This window comes from Cyprinus carpio, chromosome A22, assembly GCF_018340385.1.
Source record: "Cyprinus carpio isolate SPL01 chromosome A22, ASM1834038v1, whole genome shotgun sequence".
NCBI classification, from domain to species: domain Eukaryota; kingdom Metazoa; phylum Chordata; class Actinopteri; order Cypriniformes; family Cyprinidae; genus Cyprinus; species Cyprinus carpio.
The window spans coordinates 19,860,082-19,881,934 of NC_056593.1; positions in this window are offsets into that span (position 1 = coordinate 19,860,082).

Consider the following 21,853-nt stretch of genomic DNA (forward strand, 5'->3'; position numbering starts at 1 on the left):
ACCCCATTTTCCTATGACATTTTTTAATGCAACTATAGAAAACCTGTCTTTTTCCATTTAAATAAAGTGGATGGTGACCTTTATGTGGACAGTGACCACAAATTTTGCCTAAATCTAGGTGGCCCTGTCTAAACACATAAGCACAATGTCAGGTCCTAGCAAAGATTTGGAGCGAGACTGTGATGATTTCCCTCTTGGGTCCATCATCACCCTTAATGATAGGAGGTCTCTGGCCTGTCCTGGTAACTTTACAGCAATTGCCCGCTGTATGGCTCCCGCCTCTGTTATGGTTACTGCCGGAATAAAGCAAAGTGGTAAAATCATTACAGCTGTCCTCATGAAGTGCTCACTGTGACCCTGTTCAGTGACATCCCAGGTGTTGAATTGGGCCTCATAGAAACTTCAGTTTAAATTTTTTGTCAACAATAAGTAAAACCCCTACATGTCTACTTACTCTCATTAGAGTATTAGTAGCCTCTCTGCTTAATATCTGCTAACTCTTTATTGTGATGGTCTCCCATCAGATGTTCCACTGACTATCAGTAACTTTACAAGTAGGTCAACTTAATCTAACCCTAACCCTACCAGTCTAATAACACTCTTACTAACACTCTAATGAGAGTTAGTAGACAGGGAGGTGCAACCTTACTTATAGTCGACAGAATGTGTTAAAGGGACCATCAAAGTAAAGTGTAACCAAGAAATGTCATACTCATTGTTAGCTAATTGTAGTTAGTGCATTAATTAATGTTAAGTGTAAAAGTGGCACCAAATAAAAGAATAAGAACATCCAAAAACTCTATAGTTCACCATTACTGAACCATTACAGAAATGACAATTTGCAGAGAAAAGGTGCTAAAATGTTGAAAATAATTTCACACTGTAAAAGAAAATCAATAAAATCTCCTAAAATTGCATTTTCATTTTCTTCATGGTGGATTTTCGGTGGAAATATGATCCAGACGTTCTCATAGTCACTGCATTGTAGTGTTGGTTGTTGGGTGCTAATAGGTAGCGTCTGATTAGTTCTGTTTACCGGTTCATGTCATCGGTTCACTGGTGTCCAGCTCTTTGTAGTTGGCTGAGGTAGTGGCAACCCCCCATGGCAGGACACTGACATCAGTCTGTCTGGGGGGGCACTGACTCATTCTGACATCATGCTGCTCTCACATTCACCTGATGGCAACCATATCTCTGCTTCCACCTGATTGCTTTCTTCTCCTCCTCGGGCTCCATCTGTCAGCAATCATCTGCTTCACAGCCCAACTTGGCCTATTGTTCACCAATTGGCCCCACATGCCAGCAATCTTCCGATCAGCATCCACACATCAAGTCCATATCTGTTTGTTTCCCGCGATGCTAATCACCTGTTTACATGTGTCCAAGCTCCACGTCCATGACACGATGTCCCTGCTTAGCCAAACTTCAAAAGTAAAACCATTTAAATTCACTCGTATAAGGCCTGAAACATAGTTGATATGTGTGAGAACATAAGTCAGAACGTGGCAAGTACGTGTTATATTATCAGCATTGCCGTAAAAGTTTTACAGAGGATTTTTATGCAAACTTCAGGGATCATTTTCCAAATTGATCTGTATGAAAAACGTACAATTTTTAGAAAAAGTAAGCACGGAGGACCATACCTAACCTTCAGTGGTGCGTGAACAGATCATGTAAAATCGCATGAATGAAATCATACAAAAATCACACAATTTAGCCACAGACTGGCCAAAACGTAACATAGTTATAAATTGCTGTGAGATTGTGTTGCATTTTCCTCTTTCAGGTACTGATGGTCTGTTTCAAAACACTGCTTCATGAGGCATCCAAATATTTACAAATGTTTTGTTTCGAATCAGTGGTTTGGATCTTATGGAAGCCCATTTTAGCCTGAATAAAATAAATAAATAAATAAATAAAGGTAATTGTGAGTTCACAACTTTATTTCTCAGAACTGTGTGATATAAACTCAGAATTGTGAGAAATTCAATCAGAATTGTCAGATATAAACTCACAACTCTTGACTATTTTTCTCGCAATTCTGAGTTTTTTTCTCACAATTGTGAGTCAAAAAGTCCTATTCTAAGGGGAAAAAAGACTGATATTTTCTTACATTTGCAAGTTTATATCTCACAATTCTGACTTTAGAACTCACATTTATGTGTTATAATCTCTTAATTTTGAGATATAAACCAAGAGAAAAAAGAAAATATGAACAATTGTGCAATATAAACTGGCAATTCAGAAAAAAATAAAAATAAAAAATCAGTGGTGATTATTCAGTGGTAAAAATGGGCTTCCATGGGAGCTTGTGACAAACTCTCTAAATCACCTAATTTCAAACAAGGCTTTGTTTTGAACCTTGGTTTCAAAACATTTCAAAATTCAGATGATTTGCCACAAGATGACTAACACCTAGTTGGAAAAAACAACAACATTTGGTCTAATGGTTTTATCTGATCCTAGTCAGTTTTTAAATTGTAAGTTCAGGTTGATTTCATTTAATGAATTTATACTTATGCATGTATACAAAAAGGAGAGTATTTGGTTGCTTCAAAATGGACTCAGTTTGCCAAGCCCTGCACAACAACATACAAAACTAATACAAAAATTTTATATTTAATGGTATTTAATTATTTATAGGTTACTTTTAATAGATGCTGTTTCTTGAGTTTTCATTGAACTTACAAGTTTTGACTAGCTGGTGCTGGTGTTTTGATGGCTTTGAAACTGCAGTTTAATTGATTTAGAGTTTTGAAAACATTTGTTTCTTCCATCACTTCTTTGATGTCAAGTATTGTCATGACAGAGCAATAATATGATGTGAATGCTACTAAAGAAGTAAGTTAAAGGTGGTTAAACTGCTTTTGATATGTTTATTATAAGTGATATGTGTTATAAAACATTTATAACACATTTGTAACAAGTTTATAACACCCTATCTTGTGAAGGACTTTACTTTTAATAATGAATAATTTCTTGAGCCAGTTATAGTTAAGGTGTGGCCACACTAGTGCAATTTTAGTGATAAATTTGTGTAGATTGCTGTTAAAAATGTGGATTTCTTCAATGGAAATGTGAAATGAATGATTAATAGTGTAGAAATGTATAAAGCACAGCTCGCTCGGAAGTCATTTTCAAACCAAACTGCGTTCTGATTGTTGTAGCTGCAAATTTGCATGTCCAACTGAACCTGATGCAAAATCTGTGTGGGGAAATCTTTACCCCTCATACGAAATTTATGATTGTGTGGATTCCTGTTGAAAATAATTGGCCCATGAAAATTCACCCAACAATGGTAAATGTTACTTCATCTTTAAAACCGTGACCACAATGCATGTGTTCTTAAGCACATCTAGATTAAAAAATAAATAAAAAAAATGAAAAATCGCATTTGAATTCAATTCAATTTTGTTTTGACTTTAAACCAGCCTTGTTATATATTCATTGTATATCTGCATTTAACACACATGCCAGTTTCAGAGGTCCAGGCATTAACTTCTAATAAAATATAAATCTAACCAACTGCACTAAGTTGTTCATTTTCCCACATCTTATAACAATAAATAATTTTTTCTTCACCCGTAAGAACAGAACACTCGCCGAAATGCCAAACAAGTAAAGCTCGAAATAATGTGGAAAGTATATTCATAAAAGTTGCATTCCATCTGGGAGTGCTTTAGCAAGACAATGCATCAACAAGGATTCTTTCCAGCACTGAGCAAAGAAACACAACAGAACAAGTGTTTGGGCAGGACTCCAGGATAACTGGGAAACACCATTATAAACAGCTGCCCCAGAGAAACTGATGGAAAATCACACAGTGTTGAAAAAAATTGCTGAGGATTCCCCTTTAATGTGGAGCTGCTTCTTGTGCCAGTACACTGTTAAAACCATGACCTGAAACCTACTATTTTTACAGGTACAATGATTAAAATTTTTTAGGATCAACTGTGCCCATGCAATGAGGACGTAATTAAGCTTTATTCTGTAACAAAAGGCTATGTGACAGATTCAGTTCAAATAATTTGGTCAATTAATGTTAACAGCCCAATGCTAAATCACTGGGCAGGGGCATCTGGTACAGTAGAGCTACACTGCAATGCATTTGACTTTATCATGGCTATAACATGTGAAAATAATTGTACAGTCATTTGCTGAGGTTAATAGCTAATAATGCATGCAAATCTAAAATAGCAGAGTAGTACTAGCTGATTCTTCACAAGACAAGTTTTTTTTTTGTTTTTTTTTTTACTTTATGCTATATAATGTGCTCGACATCTGTCAAAAATGTACAAAAAGCCACTTAATATCTCATTGTTATAACCATTTTATAGTTGCTAATATTGAAATGTGTTATACATTACTACATGCAACATCAAATGGAATATTCAAACTCTCTCCCATTGGTCAGGCAACTCACGACGTTGGTTGAGTCAGTGTTGGCGGAATGGTGGAAAATCTGATCCACATTTCATACTTACAACAAACTCGAGAGCTGTAGGTCCAACCACGTAAGTTTGTGATGCTGTTTGCAAATGGAACTGTGGTTTTGCGCAACACAGAATTGTTAGTAAGGCTAACGATGCTTCTGGAAAATGTTCCCCAGATCAGGATTCTTGCAATATTTTGTCACACTGAGACAGTTACTTTTAAAATAGTGCATCACAATTGCACCACTCACTAAAAAATAAATAAAAATAACTATTTTCATTACTTTGTTACTTTTTATAGAAAGCAATGAGTTACATTACTTTTGCATTACTTTTTCTCATCAGGGCTTGGTTGTTTGTTTTCAATATAAAAAGTTTAATTTCAGAAAGTTAAGCAATGAAACACACATGTGGTGTTTGATTAAAGCTTATTAGGGTTGATCTGGATCATTGAAGGTCAGCAGCAAAGACATAAGTTAATAAAATGGGATTAAATACATGAAGGATGTTTGTGTTATTTGACATATCTAATTATTGCAGGTTTGCATCATATTCTGAGTTTGCATTTCACTGGTTTTACTAATTTTTTAAGGAAGACAGAATGTTTTTGAGCAGGTGAGATAAGTAAATACATGTTCACATTTAGCCAAGAATTACAGTAACATCATGTTCACACCATGCACACTGCCCTTCCGCACTCATTCCTGAATTTCTCGCAACATAGGAGTGCTGTCAGTCAATAAATGGGAAAAAAAAGTAAGTGGCATTACTTATTTGAAAAAGTAACTCAGTAATTTTCTTGTAAATTAAAAAGTAATGCATTATTTTACTAGTTACCTGGAAAAAAGTAATCTGATTACATAACTCGCATTACATCCCAACATTGGTGTTTTCACTCTCGGTGAGAAATGTTTCCTGTATGGTTTCTTTGTCAAGTGACCCAGATATAATTTGGCAAAATATAATTTCCTTTTAGCTTCTGAAGCAGAGACAGCTTTAGGGTCCTCTCTGACACTGCAAAAGCATTACAGAAATTGACTGATTGCCATTGGTGAGAAAGCATTAAAGGGACAGTTCAAGCAAAAATGAAAATTATGTTGTCATCAATCCACATGTCGCTATAAATCTATAAGACTTTTGTTATCTTTGAAACACTAACCTGAGAGATTACTGTCCATCCAAGTCCATTCCAGTTATTTTTAAACACACATTGTTTGTTAATTATTTTCTGGCTGTTTGTTCAGATCCATGAAATGAAGCATCCTCCTTTGATGTTGAATTACTAATGCATAAACCACATTTACAAAACATTGTTCTTTCCTTTACCTCTCATGTTGAATTACACATGGCAGACAGTAAAAAAGGGGCCATGTTCAACCACGTTTGCATTACAAAACAAGACATGAATATAATAGCTTGCATGTGTTGATCCAGGTCATTGTCCTCTTGCACTTTGTTTATTGGTTGTTTGGGGTTTTCCTAAAATTTTCATTTTGCCAAGCAACTCTCTTTTACCATGTATAATTATATTTTGGAAGTTGCCTTTTATAACCTAAGGTTTTATCTTCTCATATCAAAGCTGAATAAATCCAATAAAATTTCAGTGGAGTTTTCCAAGGGTTCACCAAAAGTCAGTTACTGACCTCTATTTTACAGCATAAACACTATATGTGATTCTTCAATTAGAGGCACATTTAAATACTTTAAACATTGCTTAGTGTCAGGGAATAAAGATTTGATCATGACCTTGATGAACCTTCAGCCTTTGTCGTAATATGTGATAATGGGAATTTCTGACATTTTGTAATGGAAGTGACATTTTTAATAACAAGTTTGCAAGTTAAAAAAGTGTTTTTGTTTTTGTTTGTTTTTTAGAAACCATATAAATTGTCATATAGAGACCACTTATCACCATACAACCCCAAGTGGATAAAAACAAGTGCCCTTCATTGTCATTGATTATCTTGTTTCACATATGTTACATCATGGGAGTAAAATGGTTTCCGAATGCCATTTCATGTAAATTAGTGAGAGATTACCAAAATTAGGTTTATAAAACTACTAAATAAATGTGCCCTCTTAATTATTTGCACTTTTTTTCTTTGTGCAAAGTGTAAACCCACCTTTGTGCACAATTACAATCCAGAGTGAGAGTCCAGCAATACAGGGCAACTAGGAAAGAATGCAACATTAAATATTAATGTGCACAATTTTAATACTGTGTGATTTCAATAAAACATCAACATCTAAACATCAGTTAATCAACATGGTTAACCTAAATAAATAAATAAACAATTATGGTATGTCAGAAAAAGACCATGCATTTAACAGCCAAAATTTTGGAAACGCGGGATATATCCACAAATGTTTTTCATAAAATTGCTCCTTGTGGAAGCAGTACATTTGGGAGGCCTCCGTTTCACAGGATCGGTGGGACGGGAGGCAATAAAAACCAAGAGTACCCCTTAAATAGAACAAGAGCAGACTGTCATATGCTTTAAATCAGTGGTTCTCAACACAAAAATGACACACGTCTTTTTTTGGTGATCATAATGAATAAATGTTAATAGATTTCACTGTTTTCATGAAAAAAAAAAAATAATAATAATAATTATCACTGTTTCGGGTCGCTACTTCGTGTCCAATCTAAACTCTGAGTCCTGAAGCAAAACCGCTGGTTTAAATTTCCCGAAATTCAGGTGTCGATTACGACAAGTATATTCATGACATCATACTCTGAAATACATTTTCAAATCCCACGTTCTTGAGAAACACGAGAACATTCAGATGACAATAAACGTATTGTACAATCCATCTGAGAACTGGCGAGAACCATCTAGATATGACATACGTAATCTGAAGAAGGTGGCACAACAGGGCGCCTACCTGGGTTTTAAGTGAAGGCAGATTGTAAGCTGATGAAAGCCCGTTTAGAGGGGGTATGGAACAAATTACAAGGCCCGGTAATGCATGAAGATCTAGAAGATAGTCAGAGGCTTGGATCAAACAGCCACCTAACGAGGTAAGCGTGATGGACGAAGCAACCTGCTCCTGGCTCTGGTGTTCTCCGTGTTCACGCTAATACGTGCTTTTCTCTCCCGAACCGTGAAAGTGAATTTGAATGATTTACTCATTCACGCTCTCGGTGAGCAATGGAAACTCTTGAATCAGTGCTAATTTTCCTATCAGCGTTCATTTCAGGCTCACCACCAACGTTGCACCTTTATTTGATGTTTTCGGGGGTAAGTGGCTCAACATGTCGTCCTATGGGCCGGACTCTGAAGTCACATCCTCACAAGAATGAAAAACAGCCTTATATTTTTTTCTCTCTCTCGCCGGAGGAAATGTGCATTGATATCCTGATGCAAAGGAAAAGACTATTCATGATGGCATATGGAAATTAAATAAGGTGGCACTGGCCAAAACTGCTTGACTTTGGTGGATTTTTTTTTTTTTTTTTTTTTTTTTTGCCAGCATTTCAAATAGGGTACAATGGTTATTAGGAGCTCTTTATAGAATTTAGACGTGATTTATTTTACCTATTTTATTTCCCAAATTGTAGGATGATCCTATCTACATAAATTATACACTTTTAAATAATAAATAAAAATAAAAAATAAAAATATTTTATTTGTTTGTTTGCTTGTATTTTGTGTTAAGTGAGATGTGTGTGTGTGTGTTTGTTGTTTTATTTAATTAATTATTTATTTATACACATATATATAATAATGGAGGGAATATATTTTATTGATTTATTTTGAATTTGAGGTGAAACATAACAGATTTCACCCCCAAAATACCACTGTATACAGTATAAAACAATGTAAGTTTAAACAAGTGAGATGCTGTGTCATTTTTAGAGTTTTCTTTTTACTGTGTTATGTTATATGTTAATTAGGCCTGCTGTGGTGCAGGCAAAGTGTTTATGGTAGCAGAGCCACTGGAACGGCACTGAAACAGCTGAAGTGTTCAGACACCTGGACATTGTCACCACACCAAAGTTCTGGCTGATTGAAAGCAGCAAATAAACACTTCTTCCATTCTAGTTTAACCAGAAGCATACCTCATGCTATGAGACAGATGCTATTCCAGCCAGTTTTTGATATCCAAAACCAGAGTTTCCAGTGTACTATTTAGTAAAGATGAAACGTCTTGACAATCTGTTCAAAGAAACTCAAAATATTGCGAATGTGTGTCTTAAAACTCATGTGAAAAATACTGATGTCATGGAATGATCTGTTTAATTACTTAAGGCGATCAGTGTATAAAAATCTGGTCTAGAACAGTGTTCAACACTGCAATATTTAATAAAACCTATTTATAGTTACAGAAGGGAAATGAGGCCTTTTAACAACACTGTTTATCATAAAGCATTAACATTATAGATAATTCAAACACAAAACAAGGCCTATTCACCCTCACATTGTTCCATTCCCCGAATTACTTTTTTATTTAAAACACTTTGAAGACTGCTCTTTTTTTTTTTTTTTTTTTTTTCAAAATAAAAGTGAATAAACACTGTTGTATCATAAAAGTTGTCAATATAAATGTGAATTTATATGGAAGGCTGACAAGGCCAAAAGTCTTTAAAAGAAAAGTGTGAAATTTATCTGTTCGTTCACGTTAATGTGACAACACACACAGCAGCCAATGAAGTTGCTATTTTTGAGAATTTATTTGCATATGTGACATGATGAATAAATACATGACATGTATTTATTCATACACACCATGTTTATTCATGAAGGATGTTGAAATGGTACACTGGTATGCACATGTGCAAACATCAGGTGTCATATTTGTTCATGAGGATATTGCATCAGCACATTGTGTGTAATATCAGTCTTATTTTATGATTTGTCATGTCTTCTTTACTTGTTTAGTTTAACATTGTTTCTCAGGTGGAAAAGTCTTAATTTACATTGTAGCATTAATTGATTCAGTAGATATCAGTATCAATGCTGAAATAAACTAAAGAAAGGATTAATATATGGGTAAATCTAGAGGAAAATCTGCTTTATTACACATTCGAACATGGCCACAATGTGTGTGCATTGAGATACATGTTTAAAATCATCTTAATGTAGTAAAACTGTGTGTCTTTACACATACTAAAGAAACACTGCAAAAACTGATGCCTTAACATAGCCAGAATTTGTGAGTCTACAGATCCAAAAGAGACAAGTTCAGAATTACCGCGTTAACATGGACAAAACAGTACGTGTTGACATGATCACTTTTCACAAGTTCAGTTTAAAGACTTTTGGTACCGCCTTCCATAGTCTAGGTCTTCAGACTCGGAGGTAGCATGTAAATGAATCTGGCAGTGGTCAGGTGGTACAGTGGTCGCATGGTCCAAGTTGTAGCTCTCAGAACATTCCCAGCACATTCCCAGCTTACAATTTGTAATTACGAGTTCTGCGAGCATGTGATTGCTTTGGCATTGAAAGTGTTTCCTCAGAAATTCACAAAGTCAAAGTAGAACAGAATAGAACATCACTTGTTGTTATCTCTAAATCACGGTAATTATGACATGGCAAGAACTCTTTTGGTCTGTCACACAACATCCATCACGTGTAAATGCCCTTATGAAAATTAACCATGGTTACAACTTAAGATCTCAGCTTGAGTTTTGCTTCAGTTTCTATTCTATTCTATTCTATTCTATTCTATTCTATTCTATTCTATTCTATTCTATTCTATCAGTTTAAATAGTTTGTTTTTATATTATATTATATAATGTTAGGCCTATATTATAAACCTAATAAATAATTGACCTTGTTTATAATGGAGTTTCTTGCTCATCTACAATGAATTTATTTCAAAAATACAGAAAAGAAATTGTGATATTGTGAAATATTATTTCAATTTCTAATATTGTTTTCCTATTCCAATACTTATACTTTAAAATATAATTTATTCCTGTGAAGCAAAGCTGAATTTTCAGCATCATTACTGCAGTCTTCAGTGTCACATGATCCTTCAAAAATCATTCTAATATGCTGATTTATTATCAATATTGAAACAGTTGTGCTGCTTAATATTTTTTGTAACCTGTGTTACTTTTTTCTTTGATTCTCTGATTAATAAAAAGTTAAAAAGAAAATATATTTATTCAAAATATAAATAGTTTCTTACACTATAAGTCTTTACTATCAATTTTGTCCATTTAACACATCCTTGTTAAATAAAGTTTCTTTAACTTTCTTTATTTAAAAAAAAAAAAGTTTCTTTAAAAAAGAAAGAAAGAATAAAAATATGACCCCAAACTTTTGAATAGTGTATATTGTAACAAAAAACCTCTATTTTGAACAAACACTGTTCTTTTTAACTTTTTAAAAAATTTCACAGGTCCCAAAAAATATTAAGCAGTACAACTGTTTCCAACACTGATTATAAATCAGCATATTAAAATGATTTCTGAAGGATCATGTGACACTGAAGACTGCAGTAATAATGCTGAAAATTCAGCTTTGCTTCACAGGAATTAAGTATATTTTAAAGTTTATTAAATAGAAAATGTTTATTTTAAATTGCAATAATATTTCATAATACTATTTTTTTTTATAATATTCAGTATTTTTTTATCAAATAGATGGGCTACAGCCTTGATGAGCATAAGAAACTTCTTTAAATGCATTACTGATCCTAAACTTTTGAACTTTTGAATCATTTAGTTCAAATCAAGGGTCAAATCAAATATAGGACATTAAAGTTAAAAGTTACACACTTTTTGTGTGTGCACTGTACAGGGTTTAAAGATTAATGTTTTTGCTCAGGTCCCTGTAATGCACGCTCAATGGAGAAAAGTTTTGCTCAGCAAGACAAAAAAAAAAAAAAAAAATAGAGGGAACTTTGTATACAAGTCTGACTCTCTAACCATTAGGCCAAGACTGCCTAATTGTTAAAACTTGGAAGATCCAGAACATTTTTTTATTATTATTATTATTTTTAAATGTAACTGAAAGAAGAAAGTCATATACACTTAAAATGGCTTGAGGGTGAGTGAATTACGGGGTTATTTTCATTTTTGGGTGAACTATCCCTTTAACACAGGTTCTATCTGACCCTGTGAATCACATGTAGTTCAAGCCAGGGTTGCCAGGTCCATGGTTTTCCCTTCACCATTATTTGTAGTGCATCTCCCATCCAATAATTGCAAAGAGTTTTGGGTCCCACTTTATATTGTCCCTAATACCTGTGTACTTTCATAGTAACTAAATGTGTACAAAGTATGTAACAGCGTAAATACACATTGGTAGTATCTACAGCTGTAATATTTCTGTGACTACATAATGTAACAACCTTCAGGATGGTTTGTGTAAGTACAAATGTGTAACAGGACATTGGTAACAACACTTTTTCCACTTCACTAAGTACTTGTGTAACAGGAATTACATAACTACATTTTGTAACAACATTATGTATAAGAGTCATTGAACCATTTGATCCAGGGAAGGAGATGGGTGGGTTTAGGGGTGGAAGTGGGATCGAGGGGGACTTTTCTGTATAGGGTGAGTGGTGGAAGTGGGATCGAGGGGGTGAGATCCTCGAGTTGGATCTCGAGTTGTGCACCACTTTAATACCAGTGTGCTTACATGGTAAATCCTCAGGAACTGTCCACTTAATATAAAGTGTAACATTCTGGACACCAACCAAAATTTATATGTAAAGCCTAACTTACTGGCCGCTACTGTGTAACATCAGAGTAATTACATGACAAATCTAATATAAAGTTTAACTATTCTTTACCAAAAAGTGTTGTTACCAATGTTCTGTTACACATTTGTATTTACAAATATCATTCAGTGGGTTGTTACATATGTAGTTACACAAACATTGGAGCTGTAGATACTATGTACCAATATGTACTTACACTGTGATTACAGATTATGTACACATCTAGTTACTATGTACATAAGTACACAGGTATTAGGGACACTTAATATAAAGTGGGACCAAATTTTGTGCTTTGTCATGCCTGACAAGGGTAAAAAATCGGCAGGAGATGTTCTGGGGCTTTCAGTGTACCAGTGCATCCCTTACTATAGATGATTACACTGTAACAAATAATAATAATAATAATAATAATAATAATAATAATAATAATAATTTTCCATTAATGGAAATAATGCTTAAAGATTGTTTTTTAAAAAAATAATTTTACATTTATGGTAATAATGTTACTGCCTTTAAATAAAGCAACATGCAGCTGAACATCAATGTTTCTTGGTGTTCTCCTGGTCTGAAGCACAGACCACTTCAACACAATGGTAACCCACAAAACTCAGACAACAGAAACCCTTTAAATCCCAACAGATCTCTCTAGATCTCAGCATCTTCACTTATCTCAGCATCTTAACCACTCTGACTTTATTTATTTCACACCAGATCTCTGAGAATGTATAGGTATAAGATTTTTATTATTTTATGTTTATCTTGTTGATTTTTTATTTATTTTTTTTAGTTTGAAGTCACCATTGTGGGGATTTTTGTTGTTTTTTTTTTGGTATTTGACTTTTTTGGAACTGCTGCTGTAACTATGTGTTTTTAAAAAACTTTTGTTATAGCAAAATTTGCAAGAGAAAATCTGATCAGATGTTAAGTATTAATTCAGATTAATTATTAATGTAATATTTAAAATAACAGCCAAGTAGTTAATTTAGAGATCATTTTATAGAGTTTTGACTAAAAAATCTGTGATTTTCCATAAAAGTAGTTTTTTTATTAGATTTTTTTACAGTGTACATGATATGTTTCAATTACTTTACTTCCCTGAAAACATAAAATATGTGATTGCATACTATACAAATTGTAAGAGGCCTATACATAAATATTTTTAATACAGATATACAAACCCATTTACACAGTGACTGCATGAGGGTAATGCTCGATACGCTAAATTCATTCATTCTCGCTCACTGTTCTCAATAGTTTGTGTTAGCAACAGACTGAAATTTAAACAACGTTTGCATTGCAGGGTAAAGAGAACATCAGTTTGAAACAACACAAAGGTGCGTAATGAACTGAGTTTTAATTTTTGGGTGAATTTTCTATAACAGTAATAACAATAGCATTTCCTAATATACTATTAGATAATTCTTACAACATAATGCTATAGACAGTAATCCTATGACATTGTGCAGTGAGACAGATCTTCTAATCGCTATAAGCAAGCCGTTGTATGTTCGTATCCATCTCAAGTCTTTGAAAGCAGAAGCGTAATTACCCAAGAGTGAAGGAGGTCTTATTTGAGTATGATAAAAATCACCAGCTCTCCATCACATGACGTCTTCAGCTTGAACTCTCTGCCCATTTACCCCAAGTTGCATATAGACAAAAAGGAAACATGGTATGGTAGTAATTATGAGTCTTTTGAAAAGCATCAGGCTTACCTTCTCTGACCTTCTGAAGAGTCTTATCAGCGAGGAGAGGTCCTGATGAGATATAGTCTTTTCTCTTTCCTTTGCTTTCACTTGTAAAATGGACCAACCAGAACTATCTATTTTATTATATTGCTTTTTGAGTCTTTTGGGACAGTGTTACCTAAGTTGAAGTAGTTCTTGCTCTGATTCTTGACTAATTTGTTATGAATAATCTCATCGTTAGGTCTGAGTCCTTCAAATTCTAAATAAAATCTGTAAATAATTGAATTTTCAGTACATTTCATTTGTATTTAAGTATTTAATTCCCATCAATTCCCTGTCATTCTAAAATGTTATTTTATATTTGTATGTTTTACACAAAACCAATAACACTGTAAGAAAAATAATATACAGTAAGTGTACTGTTTTTCACACTTTGTGTGTGTGTTGAATAATAAAGATGATCTGGCATATGTAAAGCCTTACAAACAAGTAAACAAAGTCAGTATCTCTTAAGTCATACAGTAGCGTAGCCAACCACAACAAATTACCCGTGACTTAATAATGGCCAGATGACGGGTATTTAGCAAAGCTCAGCCTCTTTGGACCCGCATGACCCTTCCACGCTGTTAACATTAGCAGCACTGCTTTCCAAATCTTAAAGCCATAAAAACAAAGATGACTTTAATATCAGAGAATAATTCACAGATGCAATAAACAAACAGTTTTAGAAGGTTACCTTTACTTTCATTAATGTTTGCGAGTATTTGCTTGAAATCCCAATAGGAACTCAATTGGAGTCAAACAGCATAAAGATCAATATGACTATGAATTACGTGCTTCGTAACTTGATTCTGAATTTGCTGCTTCACAAGACACGCTGAGCTATTTTTGACATCAGTGATGTGAAATGTCATTGGCTTTTGCGCGTCTTATGATTGACTGCGACATGCCCAATTGAATGCAGTTTCTTTTTTTCCTTTTTTTTTGAGATTTTAGAGCAATAGCTGAGGTGAAGGTTTTTAGCAACTGAATTATGGTCTGTTCGTCGTGTATTTGACATCAGATAGCTATAGTTAATGTGATGTATGGACCACCTTTATCCTGCCTTTTTATTATTTTTGGACTAAATCATTATGACTGCACGTGTCTTTTACGTTTCATATATTATAAGGATATTATATGGGTAATTTTAATTTATGGGTAAACTATCCCATTAAACCAGACTACACTTCAAAACCTTAAAATTTAACAACATTTCTGCAACCATTGCTTATAATGTCATTTTTATTTTGCTTGCCATGGGAATGCATTTCCTCAATCATGCTGTGACTGACAAAAGAATGAAAATACAAAAGTCACAACATAATATCACAAACGGTATCAATTTTATTAATGTATTGAAGTTTAAATCTTCACAATCCATGCGACTGCAAGAAAAGGACCCAAAACCTGCACTTGTTACAAATTCAAATATAGATGCTTAAAGAAACTACGACAGATTTGAATGAGAAATGTGTACCTTCACAAAGTGGATCGAGATAGTATTTAACAACGCATCATCATTTGGACTACTTTTAGTCCTTTTGACGTTTTTGCAATAAATAAATTATTGTGATTGCATTCGTTTTTATTTGTACAGCACATATTGGTATTTAATGGTTATGGTTAGGTTTAGAGGTAGTGACTCCAAGTATTATTATTTTTTTTTATGTCATATTGTGCGTAAAATGTAACTATGATTGTTACTATATTGTAACAATATGTAACTATATTGTTACTGTGAATGTTACTAAAAATATATATTTTTTTCTGCACATTTTGTTTTGCTACTTTTTATATCTTTTAATATTCATTAATAACAATGGTTATGTTTAGGTCTGGGGTATAGGTTAAGGGGTCAAAAAATCTAAATTGTGATGACAAGATGACAAAAATGCATTGATACAAATATATTTCTGATATATATATATATATATATATATATATATATATATATATATATATATATATATATATATATATATATATATATATAAAGAAATGTAACTATTTTACTTTTTTAGCTGTAAATATATAATAATGTTGTATTTTTTACATTTTGAATGTTTCAGTACATCCACATAGTACGTTTCAGCATCAAACATACATGCAAAAATGTACATTTGAACTTGTATAACCTCATATAAACAATGAGACCAGACTGAAAATAAATAAATAAATAAATACAAATATAAAACACAAAAAGATAATAATGACAAATTGGGAATAACAATTTTCAATTTTGGATGAACTTCAATCTTAAAAAAAAAAAAAATGAAATGAGTTTTTACAGCAATGTCATAGAAGAAACGGTTTTGATTCCCTGAAGACCCTTTCAGTGAACAGTTCTTATTAAAGAACCATTTGTGAAAAACATGTTATAGTAACGCTAACCATATAGTAAGTACATGTAGTTAAATGCATAATTACACTGTAACAAGGACACCTTAAAATAAAGTGTAATTCATTTTATAATCTAAATAAATCTTTTTTTTTTTTCATTTTTTTTTTTTTTTTTTTTTTTTTACTTCTGTACATTGAAAAGGTTCCATGGATGTTAAAGGTTCCCCGGGAGCCATAGATGCCAAAAAAGTAACTTTATTTTTACAAGTCTGTTCCATAACAAAAATAGCACATTTTTCACTGTGACCACATTGAAAAGAAAATATGCAATTGCCTGCTGTGAACGCTCAGAACATGTCATGAAGATTTGATGTCATTAATATTTGTTATATGACAGCACCTTCATGGACCTCAAGTTGAAAGCCTGGGTCCACTCTGCTGGCAGATAATGTGACACTACACCGATTAAATTATAGGAAATCTACAGTTTCCAAGGAAGAGATTCAGAGCACAAGAATCTCTCTGAAAAAAAAAAAAAAAAAAAAAAAAAAAAAATTTTAACATTTAAAGCATCAAAACATCCTCCAGGAAAAAGAGTGTCCGATTAGAATACTTCATAAAGTGCTTGGAGCTACTTACTAGACTCTTAAAGAGATTGTGAGAGAGTATGAAACCGAAATGACTTCAAATTGGGCAATGAAATGCCTGCTTTCCCAATGTGGTCTGCCATAATGTTTTAACTCACAGCAGCGAGGTCAAGTCGAGCGCACCTGGGTTAAAGCTCAGACTGCGAGAGGAACTTTTCCGCAGCCAGAACAAACAACAAGAATTTCCAAACTGATTCCACCGTTCTGCAAAGCTTACCGCATTTTCTCATAGATGCTAATTTCTTTCTAAGAATGACAAAAATCTTTTTTTTTTTTTTCCTTTAATCTGGCCGGTATTAAACAGATAATTGTGCCGCAGCAGAATAATTCAACTCTTCCTGATTTTAGTCCCACATTTCATCTGTAATAATCATAAAAACCTATGACAAACCGCATGTGCTCTAATTTCTAGTAGTTTCCATATTGAATCATCATCTAGCAGCTCACAACATAAATATTTTGTTAGCGACACACTGGCTGTAACCTCTTCTGGACATTCTGAATGATCCTACTGTAAGATTCCAGAGGTGTGTCCCTCATTCGTTACAGAAGGAAATTTTATTGAAAATCAGAATGATGTGGGAAAAATCTCCATTGTAAAAAGCACTTTCCACCCTTATTTTTTTATTTTATTTATTTATTTTTTTGTTTTTTTACACATGATAGTCACTGATTCCATGTTTTAATGCAGTGAGAACTACGTTATCTACCCTTCATCCAGTAAATAAAATAATCATAATTTTGATATAATCTGTTGACTTGAATAACTTGATTAATGTTTTTAATTACAAAAAAAAAAGATATTATTTAATTGTGTGCCATAATCTGAGCACAACCAGCATCATTTCCCCCTTGTTAAAATGGGAGGTTTCTATAAAATTGTGCCTCCATGCAAGTGACAAGATGATTTTTCTTTGTAAACCCTGAAAAGAAGACAAGTTAATAATTTATTTTTATTGCACTGCACTTGTAAAGCTCAACTGTTCAACTCTGTTACAAAAGTTATTATAAAAAAAGATCAGATAATGATTGATTACTTGATTGATCAATTGATTGAATTTTTTAAGTTAATGTTGTAATGTTGTAAGTTTCTATAAATCAGCACCTGGTCCCAAACTAACTAGACCCTGCCTATATTATTATTATTATTATTAGGGGCCAAGCACCGAAGGTGCTTAGGCACCTATTGTATCCGTTAGCATGATTTTCTTCTTCTTCTTCCTCCGCCACAAGTCTATGGCAGCCCATAGAACCGCTTGCGAAAAGTTGTGAAATTTGGCACACTGATAGAGGACAGTGAGAAAAGTCACCATAGCAAATTTGGAGTCTCTAACTCAAACTCTCTAGCGCCACCACTTGTCCAAATTTGCACTCATGTTTATGCTAATAACTTTTGAACCATAAACCAGAAAATGAAAAAAATTATTTTTTGAACACGTCCTAGGCCGTTGCACTGATTGTCACGAACATTTAACCAGATTATCTTCAGACCATGCTGGCAAAAAGTTATGGAATTCAAGTTGATTCGTCTAACCGGTCTTGATCACGCGAAAGAATTCTCCTAAATGCACGGAAAAATGCATATTGACACCAAACTTGGTGTGTGTTTTAACAAGCATGACTTGAGACTACCTGCAGTGTTCGTGTTCTGTGACTGTTAGTGGTAGTGTTAGGGATATATAAGAATGATTATTTTTTTTTATTATAAAAATTGTTTTTTTTTTTTATAATGATATCCAATTTTCCCATGTCAGCCAGTTTGGGTGTCGGCCATTTTTAATTTTGTCATAAAAGCTATAATTTACGAACGCATTGATGTATCGTTATGAAACTCGTAAGCATCTTTGACACCATGCCCTGATGGTACTCAAAAAGTTTGGGTCACCTCCTTGTGGTCAAAAGGTTTGGTTTAATTTGTTATAATGATATTTATTTTTGTTTTAATTAGTTTTTTTTAATTTGGCTTATTTTGATGGGTTTGTTGTTTATTGATTAGTTGGTTAATGCCGATTTTTCCCATAACTGACTGAACTTTCTGTCCAGCATTTTGATTTATGTTGAAAACCTACTTTTTCGAACTCCTCCTAGGTCCGATTTTCAAAAAATTGGACTCGGATCATCTTGAGACCATGCTGGCAAAAAGTTATGGATTTTGTGTCGATATAAGAAACGGTTCTCGTTTAGCACGCCAACGAATTTGCTGGAAAGATGCCAAACTGCATATGAGGCTATATCTCTGCAAATATTTGACATATTGATACCTTTACTTTGTGTGTGCCATTATCGCCTCACCCTGTCCATGCCACATTCATTTGGTAACAGCGCCACCTATTAGTCAAGACTAATAAACCATTCACCAACCATTAATTGTTACATTTCCAAAAATGTTAATAACTTTTGATTGCATTAGCCTATTGTAATGAAACTAGTAGGGAAATATTCCTTGGGTCATGGCGACAACATAGATACCAATTTTGCCATAATCAGCCAAACTTCCTGTCCACCATTTTGATTTATGTTGAAAACCTACTCTTTTTTAACTTCTCATCAACCATTGGTTAGATTTTCATCAAAATCGAGTAAAGTGATCTTCAGACTGTGGTGACAAAAAGTTATGGATTTCGTGTCGATGGTAACAGCGCCACCTATTGGTGAAATTGATAAGCCAAGAAATCATATTACTAGTGGTGGTATTTACAATTTTTCAGCCATTTTAACTAAAATAATCTTAAAATGGTTTTAATTACTCATTCCTGCAGTTGGTTTGAGGCTTGCTTCTGTAGTGCTTGGCCCCCTAATTGCTGTTTGCTGCTATATTTATTGTTGTTGTTGTTGTTGTTTTATTTATTTATTTGTGAAATTTGTGTAAGTTTATGCAAGTTTCTGTAAATCAGCAATTGTCCCCAAACAAAATTAAGCTAAAACTGCAAACCTGTTCACCACTATGGTGTAGTGTAGTTTTGTTTTTAATTCATACTTTAAAAAATAAATTGAATATTAAAAAATATATATATTGCTAGAATAATGTTTGCGGTTTTGATATTGTGTATTGATAGAAAAACACAAAATCACACAAATCAGGTTTTAAAACTGTTTTCAAAAATGTCAGTAACAGGGTTTTTTTTTTTTTTTTTAACTTAATTTAAAACCATTTGACCTCCTGAGGTAGACAAACAAGGTTTTGTAAGTTGAGCATATTCTCTCACTGACCAAAAATAAAATAAAATAAAATAAAATAAAATAAAATAAAATAAAATAAAATAAAATAAAATAAAATAAATTAAAATAAAATAAAATAATAAAAAAAATAAATTATATAAAATAATATTTAAATTTTATTTAGTTTTTCAGGGTTTATGTAGATTTTCTGGCTGGAAAATTTATGTGCCTGGACAATTTAAGACCATGACTCAGAAAAGCATATGATAAATAAACTTGTATTTTAGGAAGCAATGAAACAAACCTGCGTCTAATTGAACAATTGAGGTTCCAGGCTGTTGTAATCTTGTAATAGGCTACTTTCTTCAGACAGACTTTTTAAATTTAATTCATTAGGACTGAAACCACAGGCCGCTGTTTCCACCAACGCTGCTTTGTTGTATTTTTAAAGTAAATGGAAGAAATTCTTTCACTTTATTAAACAATAATGAGTAATAATGGTCAAAGAGAGTGGAGCCAAAGCATCTGACATGATTAAAGTGATTAAAGTCAAATGAAACAGTATTCTTGTTTTAATTTATTATTTATTTATTACATTTTTTTTCTGCAAGATGGTAAATAGCAAGGATTAAGGAAATAAGACATTATTTCTTTTTAGACCTTTAAAGCTAAAATATATTACAGAATGTGCAGTTTATATCAACATAAATATATTCAGTCTGAAAATTATGTATATAAAAATCACCAAAACAAATATAACCAAAGCTTATATCTAAAGAAATATACATACACACACACATATATATATATATATATATATATATATATATATATATATATATATAATATATATTTTTTTTTTTTTTTTTTATATATATTTTTTTCTCATTAAATATTCAGTTTCACTCTAAAATAAGTCACATCAGAAGACAAAGTCAGCTGCAACTTCCATTTCACATCAACTCATATAAACATAATCAGAAAATTTGGAAAAATGGTTTGAGATATAACATGATGCCAATTGGTAATTATCTAAAATGGAATTTCCCATTGTCATACCCAACTACTTCAACTTTCCAGATTTCTGCTCACCCAAGGACGTGCCGGATCTAATGATGCATATGAATTGAAGAACACTGGCATCACGCTGAGGGTGTTCCTGTAGCGAGGCCACGGCATATAGCTCGTGTGGGATGACGGCTTTAAAACACCCCTCCCTATCACACTGTTTCCTGCATTGTAATAAATTGGCAAACATTCAGGCAGTTCTGTGTTATCTCACAAGCAAAAGCCCTTTTAAATAGCTGGCCAGGATTAACCAGCAAGCTGTTCAGGAAAGATTGCGGAGGGGGTGGACACTGAGTGGCCAGGAAGTGCCGAGAGGATGCCCAGGAAAACCCTTCACGTCTGTAACTCACATAATTAGTCAGTTTAAAAGAAAAAATATATATATATTATTGTCAAAAGTAGAAGCAGCATGTTGCATAAAACAGACACAGGCACAGGTTTGGTTATTATTAAAAGAAAAGTTCATCCAAAAATAAAAATTATATCATCAATTACCCTCATGTTGTTATAAACCTGGATGACATTCAATCACAGACCGAAGGTCAGGAAAATCACAGAGGTTTTTATGTTCCCACACAATGAGAGTGAATGGGGGTGGAGCTTCAAAAATGACACAAAATTACTATAAAGATAATAAAAGCTTAAATTTTCTATCAAATCTTGAATCTTCGCAACTCAAAGGGAGCACTTCGGGAAAATTTTCTAGTGCTGTCAAATCGATTAATTGTGATTACACAATATATGTGTGTGTATGGTATATTTGTGTGTATGTAAAAGTACATACACATATGTGTAT